General features: G+C 39.5%; 2 protein-coding genes across 3 annotated transcripts in view; one reads left to right on the forward strand and one right to left on the reverse strand.

The window, feature by feature from the left end:
• Nucleotides 1-20,111, reverse strand: part of SAMD12 (sterile alpha motif domain containing 12) — a 410,354-nt gene that overhangs the window by 233,564 nt on the left and 156,679 nt on the right. The window lies entirely within an intron of this gene.
• Nucleotides 13,301-20,111, forward strand: part of LOC125961775 (uncharacterized) — a 265,975-nt gene continuing 259,164 nt past the window's right edge. Inside the window, exon 1 of the mRNA XM_049700677.1 lies at nt 13,301-13,473. The gene's annotated coding sequence lies outside the window, so the exon portion shown is untranslated. The remainder of the gene's footprint in view (nt 13,474-20,111) is intronic.

Genomic DNA, 20,111 nt, shown 5'->3' on the forward strand with positions numbered 1-20,111 from the left:
CATACTTGCAGCATCTCATTATAAGCAAGCATTTGCAAACTCTAAAAATGCTTCTTCCTTCTCTTACCATCTTGCAATGTTTTTTCTTTAGTTCTAGGTCTTCTTTTTATTGGCTTCTATTGTGTCATCTTACTCAAGATTGGAAAAAGGAGGGAAGAGAGGGGAGAGGGGAGAGGAACACACACACACAAACAATAACCTATTAATGTATATTTTAGCAGCTTTTATGCTCATTTACCAAAAAAAAAGGGCCTCTAATTACCAAGAAGGATGGGCTAGTTCACAGAATACTTGGCATTTAATTAAATAATTCTTAAGTACTAATAATGCCCTCTTCTGCGACCTGAACTCTTTCATGCGAAAACTGGTTAGACAAATTTTAAAAGGTATCTCTTCTATTGTATTCTATCCCCAGGGTAGTTTATAACATCCACCTGGTCACTTTTGGGTTCAAACCAAAATATCTTATGATGAATGACACTCTTAAACCTCTTGTCTTCCCAAGAGAGGATATCTCACTGCTAGAAAGTTTCCAGGAAAAAGCTGAACACCTTTCCTCTTGGATGAATGAAAGATTCATTTCATTCACATTTTCTAACTTTGACCACTGCTTTAATATCACCTGGATCACTTTATTCTTCCTAATTTGTGATGCTGATCTCTTCTGAGCAGTATGACACCTCTAGGTAGCAGTAGTGGCTAAGCAACTTCAGTAATTTTTCCAAGTATACAGTGTGGCCCTGATTAGTTTCTTCAATTGTTTTCCATACAGCAACTGTTTTAGATCTTTGACTTTCCAGTCTCCTCCACAGGGCATTGTAGCTTGTTAATATTTCCTTCAAAAGGCAGGGTCTTAAATATGATGAATGAAATGTGTTATTAAGCCTAAACCTTCATTATTACTGAGTCATATCATCATTGACTATACAGGACTTAGGGGCAAGTTCTAAAACTTTGTGTTTTCTTTAAATGAATTTCTGTCAAGCTACAGCTCTCTTATCCTGAAGGTGGATTTCTGTGAACCTCAATTTTGCAGGTTTCAATTCATCATTTGAGATCCTTATTAAACAGGGTACTTGGTTATTCTCCCATATCTGCCCCACCCATGTGAAGAAAAGGTCTCTGAGGTCCTCAATAACTTTAAAGACTGTCACAGGGTCCTGGGATTAAAAGTTTGAGAACCACTGTTTTCAGGCATCATCATGGTGGTGTCATTAAAGGAAAAAAAGACATCTGGCTTGACATAATTGTTTTCCCTTAATTTGTCCATATTGAATTTTTGATGGCTTTTTTCCTTCCTAAATGCTCAGAATCACAGAAACTGAAAGTGTGAAGGAATCTAAATAGTCAGTATGTTCAAGTTTAAACCCAAGGCAAGAGTCCAATCCACTTTAAGACATCTATCAATAAAATGGTGACTAGTAAACCTGGGCCATGATGGATATATCAAGGGTGTGTGTGTGTAAACAACTTTACTTGAATACATAAAAAGCAAATGTCAATCCCTTAACTGAAAATAATGACTACATTTTTCTTTTCTCTTTTTTTTTGAAGCTGCACAAGATCTAAAGAAATCTAGATCTAGATCTGAGAAAATGATGATCTAGATTCAAGACCCTCCCTGAAAATTTACAGCATTAGAAAACGCATCCTGCGAAACACACCATTATTCCATTGCTATAAGCGTTAGTCGTTTAAAATGGTCCTTTGTGTCAAAGCCAAAGTCAGACTTCCATCATCTTTCTCACTGATTTTTGAGTCCTACTTCTGGAGCAATTCAAGACAAATCTCACTACCCACTGCACTGATTTCCAGTCCACACATCACACTGGTGCTGTCCGTGGGATCACGTCTTTTAATTGTATGTCTCTCTCTGTTGCCTCCCCAGAGTAAAGAATCAAATATACAACTGATCACTTCACAGTTCCATCTGCAAACCTAGGAAACTTTTCTAATTCAACTTGTCCAAAAATGAGCTCCTGTTCTTCCTCTCAAAACTGTCTTCTAGGGCTTCCCTGGTGGCGCAGTGGTTGAGAGTCCGCCTGCCGATTCAGGGGACACGGGTTCGTGCCCCGGTCCGGGAAGATCCCACATGCCGCGGAGCGGCTGGGCCCGTGACCCATGGCTGCTGAGCCTGCGCATCCGGAGCCTGTGCTCTGCAACGGGAGAGGCCACAACAGTGAGAGGCCCGCGTACAGCAAAAAAACCCAAAAAAAACGTTTAACACAGCCTTAAGCGATCTGAGCACGTAGTATCTTTGATGCCACCTTTACTACTACTCTTTCCTTAATACATGTGCTCCCACTATACCAGCCTTCTTGCTGTTGCTCACAAATGCCAACTATACTCCCTCCTCGTTTTGCCTGAAATGGTCTTCTCCCAGATACCCACACAGCTAATTCCCTCACTTCCTTCCAGCCTTTGTTCAAATACTACCTTTTCAATAAGTCCTATCTTAATCTCCCTAATTAAAAATGCAACATTCTTCCCTCGGGCTTCCAACACTCATTAATTACCTTGTTCCACTGCTTCCTTCTCCATAGTAAGTATTGGCTAACACACTACAGAGCTAACTTATTTTGTCTTTTGTTTATTATCTGTTTCTTTCCACTGGCTTGCAACCTCCACAAGGGCAAGGATCTTTTTTATTTCACAAAGAATCCCACACTTTAGAACAATGCCTGACACATAGCAACAATAATTTGCTGAAGGAATGAAACAACGGTCTGTCCATCATATATCACGGCTCCTATAGCCTTGAGTGTCAGAAAACTGGTTCAAGTCCCAGCTGTGCTTTTGACATTCACAGGTTGGGAGTAAAACAGGCTTTCCTCCAATTAGATTTCTCTCATATTGAGCCAAAAATGCAGCGACTTTCCAACACTATAATTCTTAGCAAGATAGCTCACATCTCTGATCCTCACTTTTTTTCTTTTTTGAATGACATGAAGAGTGATATAATGAAAGAACTTGGCATTTGGAATCTTGCAGACCTGGACTGAAGGCTGGCTCTGGAGTTCACTAGCACTGTGACCTTGGGAAGGTCACTAAACCTTTCTAAACATGCTCCTCAATATGCTGGAAATAATTCCTATCTTGTCCTTGGTAGAAGGCTTAGAAGTAGTTTATCTAAATGCTTAAAAGTGCCTGCCACATAGATGTGCTCAGGAAGAGTTATCTTCACATCCCTTGAATGGCATCAGTACACTCTCCTGCTGGATTCCGAAGCCTGATTTGGGGAAGCAATAGTGCAGTGAACACAGACAGTCCTCGGAGTCCAGCTGACTTGAGCTGAGTTACAGGCATTGTGAGATGGTGTTAGGTGTACTGAGCTAAGACCTGAAGAAAAATAGCTGATAGGAAAGGAGAAGGATGAAAAGGCACTAGTGGAAAAGGTAGGTATAGGAGCAGGGAGAGAGTGAGAACATGTAGAAAAAGGAAAGAAAAAAAGATGGAAAAACAAAGACACCAAATTAGGAGACACAAGGCAATGGTCCTCCTTATTCAGGCCGGCTTTGCTGCAACTACACAAATATCACCTCATGTCTTCCAACAATAGGTTGTACCAGTGGTTTTTCTCGGACTCGGAGTCAGCTCTTTCTTGTCTCCAGTACAGTCAGGCACAAAGTGTCCTAATTCCACACCAAAGATATGGCCCAGATCCCCCAGGCACCTAACTATTTATAAAGGTGCACATCTAGATGTGTGGACTCTACCACTTACAAGCTGTGAAGCAGATGCTCGCATGGAATGCTGGTTAGGATCTGCTGCATCCCAAATGTGCGCTACTGGGTATCAGGGCTTCTAACGATAAAACCTCATGGAGGGAATAAACAGACATGCGCAGGCAGTCAAGAGGAAACAAGATGCCTCTGGCATCCCAGATGGCTCTGGTTTCCAAGGCCTGCCTTTCTTATCAGCCCAGATTGTGGCACCTGTCAAGTGGAACACGAAGGGACAGGATCACACTGTACTGTGTGCCTGCTCATGGTACAGTGGGAAAACCCATCACTCATCCACCCAGATAAACACACCCTACAGGGGAGATGCTATGTCTGCGAGGCGCCAAGGCACATGTACACTCGGAGCACGTACCCCTGCGTGAGTGCTGAATGAACAAAAGCAAAACTGAAAGCAAACAGGAACGAGAAAATTGGTTGTTGATCATCATTTCATATGTTTACAAAAATTCCTTTGGAACAACAATGTGGTAGATTGATAACAAAAATGTCCTCAGTGCAAAAAAAAAAAGAAAAAGAAAAAAAAAAAATGACCCTTTGCAATATGACCTGAGGTCATTAGGTCACAAGGTAGCATCAATTTCTCCATCTCTTGAGTCTAGGGGAGGGAGAGAAAGGAGCTTGTGGCTTGCTTTGATCAAAAGAACAAGGCAGATGTAAACACTGCTATATTTAAAAAGGATAACCAACAAGGACCTACTGTAGAGCCCAGGGAACTCTGCTCGGTATTACGTGGCAGCCTGGATGGGAGGGGAGTCTGGACACATGTATACATACGGCTGAGTTGCTTTGCTGTGCACCTGAAACTATCACAACATTGTTAATCAGATATACTCCAATATAAAATAAAAAGTAAAAAAAAAAAATAACAAGGCAGAGGTGATGATGGGCCAGGTCCAGAGGCCCTCTGTGCTTGGACATTCTTGCTCCCCTGAAATTGCTAGGAGAACAGGCCTGGTGAAGTTGGAGCAAATCAGGCTTCGGAATGTGGCAGGGGAGGATTAATGCCATGCTAGACATAATATTAGGTACATTTCTGTAACAGCATATGGGAAGAATTGTTTTAAGTACTTTAGATAAATTGTCTTTAACCTTCCCAACAATCTACAATCCTCCCAACAATCTACAAAGTAGTTATTATTTTCAGTTTATAGAGAAACAGGCTTAGAGGGGTAAAGTAACTCATCCAAGGTCACACTGCTAGTGAACTCAAACTCCATGCTTACTCCATGCTATCACTCTGGCCTGATGGACACAGGGGAAAAACGTGGATCATGATATCACTTTGGCTTGATGGATGTAGGGAAAAAAAGATGTGACTTATCTTACTGAGGTTCTCAGTGCTAGACTTCTGTGATTGAATCAATGAAGGTAAATCTGATCAAAAACAACTTTGCCTTTGTCATAAGCTGGGTATGCCAAGCTTAGATCTGGGATCAGCCCCAGTCATGAGACCTCTAGTCCAGGGCTCTTTCCATTCTCCTTATTATGGAAGGAGGCACATATTTTACACTGTACAGTGGGGCAATGCTCATCTCTGCCTCTCAACTACATGACCAATAAAATGTGAATAAAAACATCTCTCCCCATCTTACAAAGTTGTTGTGAAGATCAAATAAAATAATCAAAAGGCTGAGTGTTCACTTTGGATGATTTTACAGAAAAAGAGAGGGCCGACAGGTCTTAGGGAAATTGAGGGTACCATGCTATTGGGACTCAGGAGAAAACAAAAGCACTAAGAAAATGCTGCTGCAACTGTTTTTAGCAGGGACAGGATGGGAACTTGGGATTGGAGAGCCTAAAAACTCTAGAATCTGGTAGGGTAGGGGCCAGTCTATGTAAAGCTTCTAATACTAGTGTTAATTGGCTTTAAAATTCAAGCCTACATAAAGGATAGTCATTCTCCAGGTCCACGACTTCTCGGCGGCAAAATAATTTGTCTGTATATTCAACTGAGCCACATGACAACTTAATTCAGTGGGGGCTGTTATGGACTAAGTGTTTGTGTCCCCCAAAATACCTATGCTAGGGTATTACTATACAATGTTATTATACAATGTTACTATACATTGTATATACAATGTATATATACAATGCTACTACAATGTTACTATAATGTTACATTGTATATACAATGTTACTATACAATGTTACTATATTTGGAGGCAGAGATTTTATGGAAGTAATTAAGGTTAAATGAGGTCATAAAGTAGGGTCCTGATCCCATAGGATTACTGTCCTTGTAGAACAAGAGACAACAGAGAGCTCTTTGTATCTCTCTCCACAGGATGTGGCCACAGCAAGAAGGTGGCTGTCTCCAAGCCAGGAAGAGAGCGCTCACCAGAATCTGCATGCTGGGACCCCGATCTTGAACTTCTAGCCCCCAGAACTGTGACAAAATAAATTTCTGTTATTTGAGCTACACAGTTTGATGGTTTTTTGTTATGGCAGTTCAAGCTGACTAATAGAGGGGCAAACTTTAGTTCAGATAAATGGGTCAGGTGGACAAAATAGTGTGACAATCGAAGATTGATAGAGCTTTGAAAATCTTACTATTTACATATAATAGGGAAGAGAATAAAATGGAGGTAAGATGCACTATATGATAAAAGCAAAAACATTTCCTTATATATTTACATATTCTTTTAAAAAACTTATTCATACAACTAAAGAAAATTTTACCAGGATTTATCTCATTAACACAATTACTTTTATCTTTATAAACTATTCTTCCAGAATCCATGTCCATGCACGTGTTTTTAAGGCCACATTTCCCTCTGAACAAAAAATTATGCACGTTTACTTGCTTACCAATTTAGGTCATTTTTATACTTCTATAGTCATACTGTCTATTTGTAACCTTCTTGTTGCTATCAAGGAAAGCATGCACATGTTTTTTTAAAAAGTTATACAAAAGAGCTTATAGTGAAAAATACAAGTTCCATCTCTTCTCACTGGAAACTATTATTTCTTCAAAGTTGAACACATACACAGTCTAACTCAAATACCTCCCTTCTCCAACCCCAGTTGCAATTTCCAGGGCCAACCTCTTAATGGTTCCTCTTTCAGTCTCTTTAATTCATCAGACTTAGAGAATTACCTGTGGACACCCCGATGAGAAAGATGAGGAATTAGCACACACAATGCTACCTTTCTCCTTCATTTTCCTTGGTTTGCTCTTTGTATTATTAACTTTATCTCTTAATTAGTTATCTTTGTAGCCTTAATATACTTAAATATAGGATTTCCCAAATAAGCTCCTTTTAATTTTTTTCTATGGCTGTTAATTTCCTTCTTACATTTTCAACTCTTGTTCATCCCCTTCCAAGTCCCCCTTTGTCATCTATAGGATTATTTTTATACTGTCATGCTTAACAGCACATATTTTGCCCTACAACCTCTATTTGATCTGCTATATTATGACTGCAGATTGATTCAAAGTTAAAAAAAAACACAGTAACCAGCATTTACCTTATTATGACTGTGTAAGTACTGTTCAAATGTTGAGCCAGTTAGTCTGGTATGAATTATTTTTTCTTGTATCATATTCTCAGCAGTCCAATGTCATATCTGCTGAAAATCTCAAAGAAGTTTCCCAACATGGAAACGAAACAGACTTTCTTCTCTTACGTGCCAGCAGTTGCTTAAGTTCATTCCACAATTTAGCACGCTGTTCCTACATACCATCTGTATTTTCATCAACATTGGGGTCAATAAACTATGGCCTCTTGGACAAACTCCAGCGCACTACCTACTTCTGTGTGGTCCACAATCTAATTAATCATGGTTTTTATATATAAATGGTTGAAAAAAACCCCCAAAGAATAGTACTATGTTACGATGGGTAAAAGTTAAGTAAAAATCAAACTTCAGTATTCATGAAATTATACTGGAACATGGCTACGCCCATCTGCCTCCGTGCTACAAAGTCGGAGAGAATGATTTTGACAGAGACCGAATGGCTTGCAAAGCTGAGAATATTTACTACCTGGTTCTTCATAAAAAAGTTTGCCAACCCTTGTTATAAATGGTGAGAGATTTTTCTTCAATTTCATCTGCACAATCATCTACTAAATTTTAAAATTTATTTCAAAAATTGCATTTTAATTCCAACGGGCTGCCTTATTCTCTAATCTGTTCTTTTTTCGAAGCTTCCAGGACTTTTTCTTTTTATTAATTTTATTTTTTTGGTGGTATGCGGCCCTCTCACTGCTGTGGCCTCTCCTGCCGCGGAGCACAGGCCCTGGACGCGCAGGCCCAGCAGCCATGGCCCACGGGCCCAGCTGCTCCGTGGCATGTGGGATCCTCCCGGACTGGGGCATGAACCCGCGTCCCCTGCACCAGCAGGCAGATTCTCAACCACTGCGCCACCAGGGAAGCCCTCAGGACATTTTTTATAAAAAACATCTTTACTGGAGTATAATTGCTTTACAATGGTGTGTTACTTTCTGCTGTATAACAAAGGAAATCAGCTATATGTATACATATATCCCCATATCCCCCCACTCTTGCATCTCCCTCCCACCCCTCTAGGTGGTCACAAAGCACCGAGCTGATCTCCCTGTGCTATGTCGCTGCTTCCCACTAGCTATCTATTTTACATTTGGTAATGTACATATGTCGCTCCTACTCTCTCACTTCGTCCCAGTTTACACTTCCCCCGCCCCGTGTCCTCAAGTCCATTCTCTAAGTCTGCGTCTTTATTCCTGTCCTGCCCCTAGGATCATCAGAACCATTTTTTTTTTAGATTCCATATATATGTGTTAGCATATGGTATTTCTTTTTCTCTTTCTAACTTACTTCACTCTGTATGACAGAATCTAGGTCCATCCACCTCACTAAAAATAGCACAATTTCGTTTCTTTTTATGGCTGAGGAATATTCCATTGTCTATATGTGCCACATCTTCTTTACCCATTCATCTCTCGATGGACACTTAGGTTGCTTCCCTGTCCTGGCTATTGTAAATAGAGCTGCAATGAATGTTGTGGTACGTGACACTTTTTGAATTATGGTCTTCTCAGGGTATATGCCCAGTAGTGAGATTGCTGGGTCACATGGTAGTTCTATTTTTAGTTTTTTAAGGAACCTCCATACTGTTCTCTATAGTGGCTGTATTAATTTACATTCCCACCAACAGCACAAGAGGGTTCCCTTTTCTCCACACCCTCTCCAGCATTTATTGTTTGCAGATTTTTTGATGATGGCCATTCTGACTGGTGTGAGGTGATACCTCATTGTAGTTTTGATTTGCATTTCTCTAATGATTAGTGATGTTGAGCATCCTTTCACTTGTTTGTTGGCAATCTGTATATGTTCTTTGGAGAAATGTCTACTTAGGTCTTCTGCCCATTTTTGGATTGGGTTGTTTGTTTTTTTGATATTGAACTGCATGAGCTGCTTGTATATTTGGAGAATAATCCTTTGTCAGTTGCTTCATTTGCAAATATTTTCTCCCATTCTGAGGGCTGTCTTTTCACCTTCTTTATGGTTTCCTTTGCTGTGCAAAAGCTTTTAAGCTTCATTAGGTCCCATTTGTTTATTTTTGTTTTTATTTCCATTTCTCTACAGGGTAGGTCAAAAAGGATCTTGCTGTGATTTATGTCATAGAGTGTTCTGCCTATGTTTTCCTCTAAGAGTTTGATAGTGTCTGGCCTTACATTAGGTCTTTAATCAATTTTGAGTTTATTTTTGTGTATGGTGTTAGGGAGTGTTCTAATTTCATTTCTACATGTAGCTGTCCAGTTTTCCAAGCACCACTTATTGAAGAGGCTGTCTTTTCTCCACCGTATATTCTTGCCTCCTTTATGAAAGATAAGGTGACCATATGTGCGTGGGTTAATCTCTGGGCTTGGTATCCTGTTCCACTGATCTATATTTCTGTTTTTGTGCCAGTACCATACTGTCTTGATTACTGTAGCTCGGTAATATAGCCTGAAGTCAAGGAGCCTGATTCTTCCAGCTCCATTTTTCTTTCTCAAGATTGCTTTGGCTATTTGGGGTCTTTTGTGTTTCCATACAAATTGTGAAATTTTTTGTTCTAGTTCTGTGAAAAATGCCATTGGTAGCTTGATAGGGATTGCACTGAATCTGTAGATTGCTTTGGGTAGTATAGTCATTTTCACAATGTTGATTCTTCCAATCCAAGAAAATGGTATATCTCTCCATTTGTTTGTATCATCTTTAATTTCTTTCATCAGTGTCTTATAGTTTTCTGCATACAGGTCTTTTGTCTCCTTAGGTAGGTTTATTCCTAGATATTTTATTCTTTTTATTTCAATGGTAAATGGGAGTGTTTCCTCAATTTCTCTTTCGAATTTTTCATCATTAGTGTACAGGAATGCAAGAGATTTCTGTGCATTAATTTTGTATCCTGCTACTTTACCAAATTCATTGATTAGCTCTAATAGTTTTCTGGTAGCATCTTTAGGATTCTCTGTGTATAGTATCATGTCATCTGCAAACAGTGACAGCTTTACTTCTTCTTTTCTGATTTGGATTCCGTTTATTTCTTTTCCTTCTCTGATTGCTGTGGCTAAAGCTTCCAAAACTATGTTGAATAATAGTGGTGTGAGTGAACATCCTTGTCTTGTGCTTGATTTAGAGGAGATGGTTTCAGTTTTTCACCATTGAGAACAATGTTGGCTGTGGGTTTGTCATATATGGCCATTATGTTCACGTAAGTTCCCTCGATGCCTCCTTTCTGGAGGGATTTTATCATAAATGGGTGTTGAATCTTGTCGAAAGCTTTTCTGCATCTATTGAGATTATCATATGGTTTTCCTCCTTCAGTTGGTTTATATGGTGTATCACATTTATTGATTTGCATATATTGAAGAATCCTTGCATTCCTGGGATAAAACCCACTTGATCATGGTGTATGATCCTTCCAATGTGCTGTTGTTTGCTAGTATTTTGTTGAGGATTTTTGCACCTATATTCATCAGTGATACTGGCCTGTAGTTTTCTTCCTTTGTGACATCTCTGTCTGGTTTTGGTATCAGGGTGATGGTGGCCTCGTAGAATGAGTTTGAGAGTGTTCCTCCCTCTGCTATATTTTGGAAGAGTTTGAGAAGGATAGGTGTTAGCTCTTCTCTAAATGTTTGATAGAATTCGCCTGTGAAGTCATCTGGTCCTGGGCTTTTGTTTGTTGGAAGATTTTAAATCACCATTTCAATTTCAGTGCTTCTGACTGACCTGTTTATATTTTCTATTTCTTCCCGCTTCAGTCTCGGAAGGTTGTGCTTTTCTAAGAATTTGTCCATTTCTTTCAGGTGGCCATTTCATTGGCATTTAGGTGCTTGTAGTCATCTCTCATCATCCTTTGTATTTCTGCAGTGTCAGTTGTTACTTCTTTTTCATTTCTAATTCTGTTGATTAGAGTCTTCTCCCTTTTTTTCTTGATGTGTCTGGCTAGGGATTTATCAATTTTGTTTATATTCTCAAAGAACCAGCTTTTAGTTTTATTGATCTTTGCTATTGTTTCCTTCATTTCTTTTTCATTTATTTCTGATATGACCTTTACGATTTCTTTCCTTTGGTTAACTTCGGGGTTTTCTTTTTTTGTTGTTGTTATTCTTCTTTTCTAATTGCTTTAGGTGTATAGTTAAGATTGTTTATTTGAGATATTTCTTGTTTCTTGAGGTAGGATTGTATTGCTATAAAATTCCCTCTTAGAACTGCTTTTGCTGCATACCATAGGTTTTGGGTAATTGTGTTTCCACTGTCATTTGTTTCTAGGTATTTTTTGATTTCCTCTTTGATTTCTTCAGTGATCTCTTGGTTATTTAGTAGCATATGGTTTTGCCTCCATTTGTTTGTATTTTTTTACAGGTTTTTTTTCCCCTGTAATTGATATCTAGTCTCATAGCGCTGTGGTCAGAAGAGATACTTGATACAATTTCAATTTTCTTAAATTTACCAAGGCTTGATTTGTGACCCAAGATGTGATCTATCATGAAAAATGTTCCATGAGCACTTGAGAAGAAAGTGTATTCTGTTGCTTTTGGATGGAATGTCCTAAAAATATCAATTAAATTCATTTTGTTTAATGTGTCATTTAAAGCTTGTGTTTCCTTATTTCTTTTCATTTTGGATGATCTGTCCATTGGTGAAAGTGGGGTGTTAAAGTACCCTACTATGACTGTGTTTCTGTCATTTCCCCTTTTATGGCTATTAGCATTTGCCTTATGTATCGAGGTGCTCCTATGTTGGGTGCATAAATATTTACAATTGTTATATCTTCTTCTTGGATTGATCCCTTGATCATTATGTAGTGTCCTTCTTTGTATCTTGTAATAGTCTTTATTTTAAAGTCTATTTTGTCTGATACGAGAATTGCTACTCCAGCTTTTTTGTTGTTGTTGTTGCGGTATGTGGGCCTCTCACTGTTGTGGCCTCTCCTGTTGTGGAGCACAGGCTCCGGACGTGCAGCCGTGCGGCTGTGGCTCACAGGCCCAGCCGCTCCGCAGCATGTGGGATCCTCCCGGACCGGGTCATGAACCCGTGTCCCCTGCATCGGCAGGTGGACTCTCAACCACTGTGCCACCAGGGAAGCCCCAGTTTTCTTCTGATTTCCATTGGCATGGAATACCTTTTTCATCCCCTCACATACATTCTGTATGAGTCCCTAGGTCTGAAGTGGGTCTCTTGTAGAAAGCATATATACGGGTCTTGTTTTTGTATCCATTCAGCCAGTCTATCTGGTTGGAACATTTAATCCATTTACATTTAAGGTAATTATCAATATGTATGTCCCTATTACCATTTTCTTAATTGTTTTGGGTTTGTTTTTGTAGGTCTTTTCCTTCTCTTGTGTTTCCTGCCTAGAGAAGTTCTTTTAGCGTTTGTTGTAAAGCTTGTTTGGTGGTGCTGAATTCTCTTAGCTTTTGCTTGTCTGTAAGTGTTTTAATTTCTCCTTCGAATCTGAATGAGATCCTGCTGGGTACAGTAATCTTGGCTGTAGGTTTTTCCCTTTCATCCCTTTAAATATGTCCTGCTACACCCTTCTGGCTTGCAGAGTTTCTGCTGAAAGATCAGCTGTTAACCTTATGGGGATTCCCTTGTATGTTATTTGTTGCTTTTCCCTTGCTTTTTTTTTTTTTTTTTTTTTTTTTTTGCGGTACGCAGGCTTCTCACTGTTGTGGCCTCTCCCATTGCTGAGCACAGGCTCCGGATGCGCAGGCTCAGCGGCCATGGCTTATAGGCCCAGCCACTCCGTGGCATGTGGGATCTTCCCGGACCGGGGCATGAACCCGTGTCCCCTGCATCGGCAGGCGGACTCTCAACCACTGTGCCAGCAGGGAAGCCCCCTTGCTGCTTTTAATATTTTTTCCTTGTAATTTTTGATAGTTTGATTAGTATGTGTCTTGGCATGTTTCTCCTTGGATTTATCCTGTATGGGACTCTCTGTGCTTCCTGGACTTGAGTGACTATTTCTTTACGCATGTTAGGGAAGTTTTTAACTACAATGTCTTCAAATATTTTCTCAGACCCTTTCTTTTTCTCTTCTTCTTCTGGCTACATTTAATGTTGTCCCAGAGGTCTCTGGGACTGTCCTCAATTGTTTTCATTCTTTATTCTGCTCTGCGGTAGTTATTTCCACTATTTTACCTTCCAGGTCACTTATCCATTCCTCTGCCTCAGTTATTCTGCTATTGATTCCTTCTAGAGAACTTTTAATCTCATTTATTGTGTTGTTCATCATTGTTTGTTTGCTCTTTAGTTCTTCTAGGTCTTTGTTAAACGTTTCTTGTATTTTCTCCATTCTATTTCTAAGATTTTGGATCATCTTTACTATCATTACTCTGAATTCGTTTTCAGGTAGACTGCCTATTTCCTCTTCATTTCTTTGGTCTGGTGGGTTTTTACCTTGCTCCTTCCTCTGCTGTGTATTTCTCTGTCTTCTCATTTTGCTTAACTTACTGTGTTTGGGGTCTCCTTTTCACAGGCTGCAGGTTCGTAGTTCCCGTTTTTTTTTTGGTGTCTCTCCCAGTGGGTAAGGTTGGTTCAGTGCCTTGTGTAGGCTTCCTAGTGGAGAGGGCTGATGCCTGTGTTCTGGTGGGTGGGGCTGGATCTTGTCTTTCTGGTGGGCAGGTCTGCATCTGGTGGTGTGTTTTGGAGTGTCTGTGAACTTAGTATGATTTTAGGCAGCCTCTCTGCTAATGGGTGGGGTTGTGTTCTTGTCTTGGTAGTTGTTTGCCATGGGGTGTCCAGCACTGGAGATTGCTGGACGTTGGGTAGAGCTGGGTCTTAGTGCTGAGATGGAGATGTATAGGAGACCTCTCACCAACTGATGTTATATGGGGCCAGGAGGTCTCTGGTAGTCCAATGTCCTCAACTTGGCTCTCCCACCTCAGAGGCTCAGGCTTGATACTAGGCCAGAGCACCAAGACCCTGTCAGCCACACGGCTGTTTTGGCATCAGTGGTCCTGGTCCTGCCCCTGCCCCTGCTCAGCCTCTGGGCCTGTGCCCGGTCCCGCAACACCGGGCCACGTGCCCCTGGGAACAGGCACCGCACAGTGACTCCTGAGTGGGGAAGTGGAGGGGGGATGAGCCATTGATGAGGATGGGGTTTCCTTGATAGGTGGTGCAAGCCAGACTCCTTGTGAACAAGTCTGGGACCAGAGGCCTCTGGCCTCCGCCACACCCCGGTCAGGACTTTTTAAAAAAATGAATGCATTTTTATAGGGATGCAATATGTTTTTGAATATCTTTGAAGACACTAAAAGAATTTTTTAAAAGGAGGGTTTTTATTATTCAAAAGTTTCTTTGTACATATTTGACTTTATCTGTAAATTTCCTGCAAATATCTGGTTTATATCTTTATCTCTTAATTAAAAAAAAAAATGAGGCAATGGAGACTAGGGAGGGATTTCTGTGCATGTGCACTGGGCTTGACGCCTGAGCAGTCTATTACTCAAAATGCTCCCCAAATGCCAAAACGAAGACGACCTCACTCTGGAGTGCTAATACCCACAAAATAAGCTCCAATTCATCCTAGACACATAAAAAATTAACTCTTAAGAGACAGACTATTTTTTTGGTTGAGGCATAAACACCTGGCCATTGGGCTTTCTTTCTGCAAGCAGGAATGGGCAAGGAAAAGACTGTTTGATGGAAACTGCTTTACTGATTCCCCATTTTATGTCCTGTTTTCCACTCCTGTCCCCCAGTCTAGAACCTCTTTGAGATTTTACAGTGAAACTCATTGGCCTCTCTTCTCCTTCCCTTTCTCATTGTTATTGCCATCTAATGTTTATATTCCCATACTATTATCTTTAAATGGTATTCAGCAGGAAGAGGACATAGACATCTGTGCTTAGTTTGTGATCAGTATGGACGATTGACAAATTTACTTATTTTAAAAAATTGTTATCATGATAATATTTTATATATACAAAAGAATATACATCCGCATATATGCACACACAGTAGTGTGCCACTGAAAATCTAATAATTTAATCATTCCTCCATTAATAGACAAGCTATATTGTTTGCCTTTTTTGCCACAACATATTTTGAAAACCCAACCTCCCCCTCCCCTACCTCCAGCTACTGCCCCATTTTTCCATTCTCTTCACAGAAACACATCTTGAAAGAATTGTCTGGGGTAACAATCTGTTTCAGCACCTTGTGCTGTCATTCTAGTCGGGTTTCACTCCCTCCTCTCCCAACTGAACATGCTCTTGTCATGTCCACTGAGGCATCCAGAGGCTAAGTCCAACATCACTTCTTCCAACATCGCACATCCCTTCATGTGGTCTCTTGGTTGCACCTGACACCATGAGACACACTGTGATGTTGAAATACTTCCTTCTTCTGGTTTCCATACATCTCGCTCTAATGGTTTTCTTTCTACTTCTCCAGTTATTTCCCTTTTTGCCAGCTGCTTCTCCTCTGATCCGCTCCTAAATGGTCTGTTTTGGGATTTGATCCTGTAACCCCTTCTACTTTCTACATGTACTTTCATCTGTGGTAATTTCAAGTCCTATTGGCTTTAAATATTGTTTATAAATCAGTGATGCTGAAGTTTTATACTTCTACCTCAATATCTCTAACTTCAACTTATTTAGACAAACTGCCTACACGATGTCTCACTTGGAGCTCCAATAGGCTTTCAATCTCAACATGTCCGAAACAGAATTCACGATTTCCCTCAAATCTGATATCCTGCCAGTGTTTCTATGTCTTGGGAGATACTGACCCAAAGTCCAGTAATCATCCTTTCATTCCTTGGCTTTCCCTTACCCCACCCCTAATACACAAATACGTACAACCCATACCAGGAATGTCGAGACTGCATGGAAAATGTGTCCAGGACCCACACACTCAAGTTTACTCCTTCCAACCCAAAAAGATAACCATTTGTCACCTAGACTCTGGCAATAATTTTTTATCTCATTTCCCAACTTCCACACTTGCCATCTATAAACTATTCTCCATAGCTCAATAAAGACAAACTCTTAAATGTGTAAATCTGATTGAGTTCTTCATTGCCTTTTCCTTCCACTTACAATAAAATCCAAACTCCATCCTCCAGCCTGCAAGGCCCTTTCCTAGAACATCTCCAACTCTTCTTTGCCTTGGTCTTGATGTTCCTAGACCAAGACCTTCTCATCTTTCCGCTCCTCCAACACACGGAGCCCATCCCTGTTCTAGGGCAAGTACTAAAGGCTAGCTATTCTCTCAGCTGTTCTCATCACTAGCACGGGTTTGTCATTCAGATCTCAGTTTAAATGTCATCTCCTCAGGGCTGACTTCCTTGACCATCAGATCATAACTAAACCCCAAAACATTTTTAATGCATTATAGCTCTTCTTGTTATCTAATAGTTTTCCATTTACTTGTTTACTACTATATTCCCTGCGCCTAGCACCCAGGCACAAAATAAATACTCTTTAGATGAATAAATCAAACACTAAATATAGAGCTATCTCCAGAGTCTGGACTGATTCTTGATTATGATGATGTATAAATTCTAGAAGTGAGATCACAGATTTATGCTTTATCTCCTTGTGTCTTTGCATAGATTAAAAAAATAGACTATCTTTTAACGCAGCTTTAAGGTCACAGCAAAGTTGAGTGGAAGGTACAGAGATTTCTCGTATACTTCTGCCCACACACATGCACGGTCTCCCCCATTATCAGTACTCCCCACTAGAGAGGTACATTTGTTACAACTGATGAACCTACATCAATACATCATTATTATCCAAAGTGTCCATAGTTTACATTAGGATTCACTCTACATGTTGCACGTTCTGTGTGTTTGGACAGATGGATAATGACAGGTATTCACCAGTATAGTACCATAAAGGGTAGTTTCACTGCCTTAAAAATCTTCTGTGCTCAGCCTGTTCATCCCTGCCTCTTCCCTAACCTGGCCACCACTGATCTTTTATACTATCTCCATAATTTTAACTTTCTCATAATACCATATAATGGAAATCATATAGAACGTAGCTTTTTCAGATTAGATTCTTTCACTGAGTAATATGCATTTAAGTGTCCTCCATGTCTTTTCATTGCTTGATAATTCATTCCTTTTTAATTTTTATTTATTTATTTTGTGGTACGCGGGCCTCTCACTGCTGTGACCTCTCCCATTGCAGAGCACAGGCTCCGGACACACAGGCTCAGCGGCCATGGCTCACGGGCCCGGCCGCTCCGCGGCATGTGGGATCTTCCCGGACCGGGGCACGAACCCGTGTCCCCTGCATCGGCAGGCGGACTCTCAATCACTGCGCCACCAGGGAAGCCCTCATTTCTTTTTTAAAGCTGAATAATATTCCATTGCTTGCATGTACCACAGTTTTGTTTTGTTTTGTTGTTTTAAATCCGTTTACCTACTGAAGGATATCTTGGTTCCTTCCAAGATTTCTGTTTCCAAGTTTTGGAAATCATGAATAAAGCTGCTATAAACATCCGTGTACAGGTTTTTGTATGGACATAAGTTTTCAACTTCTTTGGAAAAATGGCAAGGGTAGCAACTGCTGGATAATAACTGGTAAAAGTATCTTCAGCTTTGTAAGAAACCAGCACACCATCTTCCAAAGTGGCTATTCTATTTTGCATTTCCACCAGCAGTGAATGAGAGATCCTGCTGCTTCACATCCTTGTCAGCATCTGGTGTTGTCAGTACCCAGGATTTCGTCCATTCTGATAGGTATGTAATGGAATCTCACTGTTGTTTTAATTTTCATTTCTCTGATAACGTATGATATGGAGCATCTTTTCATATGCTTATTTGCCATATGGATATCCTCTTTACTGAGCTGTCTATAAAAGTCCTTGGCCCATTTTTAAATTGGGTTTTGTTTTCTTTTGGTTGACTTTTAAGAGTCTTTGTATATTTTGAATAACAGTCCTTTATTACATATGTCTTCTGCAAATATTTTCTCCCAGATGGTGGCTTGTCTTTTCATTCTACTGATAGTATCTTTCACAGGGCAGAAACGTTTAATTTTAATGAAATCCAGCTTATCAATTATTTTTCATACAGATCATGCCTTTGGTGTAGTATCTCAAAAGTCACCAGGAAACCCAAGACCATCTAGATTTTCTCCTAGCGTCTAGGAGTATTACAGCTTTGCATTTTACATATAGGTATGTGATTCATTTTGAGTTAATTTTTATGAATGGTGTTAAATCTGAGTCTATGAGTTCATGCTTTTCAATATGAATACCCAGTTGTTCTAGCACTATTTATTGAAGAGACTATCTCTGCTCCATCCTATTGCCTTTGCTCCTTTGTCAATCAGTGGACTATATTTGTGTGGACTATATTTGGGTCTATTTCTGGGTTCAGTATTCTGTCCCATTGATCTATATTTCTATTCTTCCACCAATACCACTGTGTTTTGATTACTGTAGCTTTACAGTAAGTCTTGAAAATGGTTAGGGTCAATCCTCCAACTCTCTTCTTCTACAACATTGCATTGGCTATTCTGGGTCTTTTGGCCTTTGATACAAACTTTAGATTCTATTTGTCAATATCTACTAAATAACATGCTGGGATTTTAATTGGGAATGCACTGAATCTATATAGCAAGGTGGAAAGAATTGGTATCTTACCAATACTGAGTCTTCCTCCATGAACATGGACTCTCTCTCCACTTATTTAGTTCCTCTTTGATTTCCTTCATCAGAGTTTTATAGTTTTCCTCATATAGATCGCATACATATTGTTAAATTTATACCTAAGTATTTCATTTTGGGGGGGGTGCTAAAGTAAATGATATAGTGTTTTTAATTTCACATTCCACTTGCTCACTGCTGGGATATAGGAAACTGACTGACTTTTGTATATGAACCTTGTATCCTGCAACCTTGTAGTCCTTTATCAGTTCCATGGTTTTTGTATTTGCTTTTTATTTTTGGTCAACTTTTAAAGATTTTCTACATAGACAGAAATGATACCTTCAAACAAAGACAGTTTTATTTCTTCTTCCTCCCCACCCCCCTTTATTTCCTTTTCTTGTCTTATCTCACTAGCCAGGACTTTCGGTAGGATTAGAGAAACAGCAGTGAGAGGGGCTTCCTTGCCTTCTTCGTGATCTCAGTGGAAAAGCTTGGAATTTCTCACTATTAAGTATGTTAGCTGTCGGGGTTTTGTAAATATTCTTTATCAGGCTGAGGAAGTTCCCTTTTATTGATAGGTTACTGAGAGTTCTTCTCATGAATGGGTGTTCAGTTTTGATATAATTGTGTGATTTTTCTTCTTTAGCCTATTGATGTGATAGGTTACATTAACTGATTTTTGAAGTTGAATCAGCATTGTATTGCTGAGATAAATCCCACTTGGTTGTAGTGTATAATTCTTTTCATCATTGTTGGATTAGATTTACTAATATTTTGTTGAGGATTTTTGCAACTGTGTGAGAGATATTGGTCTGTGGGTTTTGTTTTTTTTTTCTTGTAATGTCTTTGTCTGGTTTTGATATTAGGAAAAATGCTTGCCTCATGGAATGACTTAGGAAGTATTCTTTCTGCTTCTGTGCTCTGAAAGAGATTGCAGAGAATGGGTATAATTTTGTCCTTAAATGTTCAGTAGAATTCATAGTAAACTCATCTGGGCCTGGTGCTGTTTTGGAAGGTTATTAATTTATTGATTCAATTTTTAAATAGATATAGGCCTAATGAGGTTGTCTATTTCTTCTTGTATGAGTTTTGGCAGATTATGTCTTTCAAGAAATTAGTCTTTCATTTTTGTTATCAAATTTATATGGACAAAGAGTTGTTTATAGTATTGATAGTACAGTTTATAGTATTTTACAGTTTATAGTATTCCTTTATTAATGCTCATAGGATTTGTAGTGATGTCTCCTCTTTAATTTCTGATATTACAATTTGTGTCATGTCTTTTTTTCC

This window comes from Orcinus orca, chromosome 17, assembly GCF_937001465.1.
Source record: "Orcinus orca chromosome 17, mOrcOrc1.1, whole genome shotgun sequence".
NCBI classification, from domain to species: Eukaryota; Metazoa; Chordata; class Mammalia; order Artiodactyla; family Delphinidae; genus Orcinus; species Orcinus orca.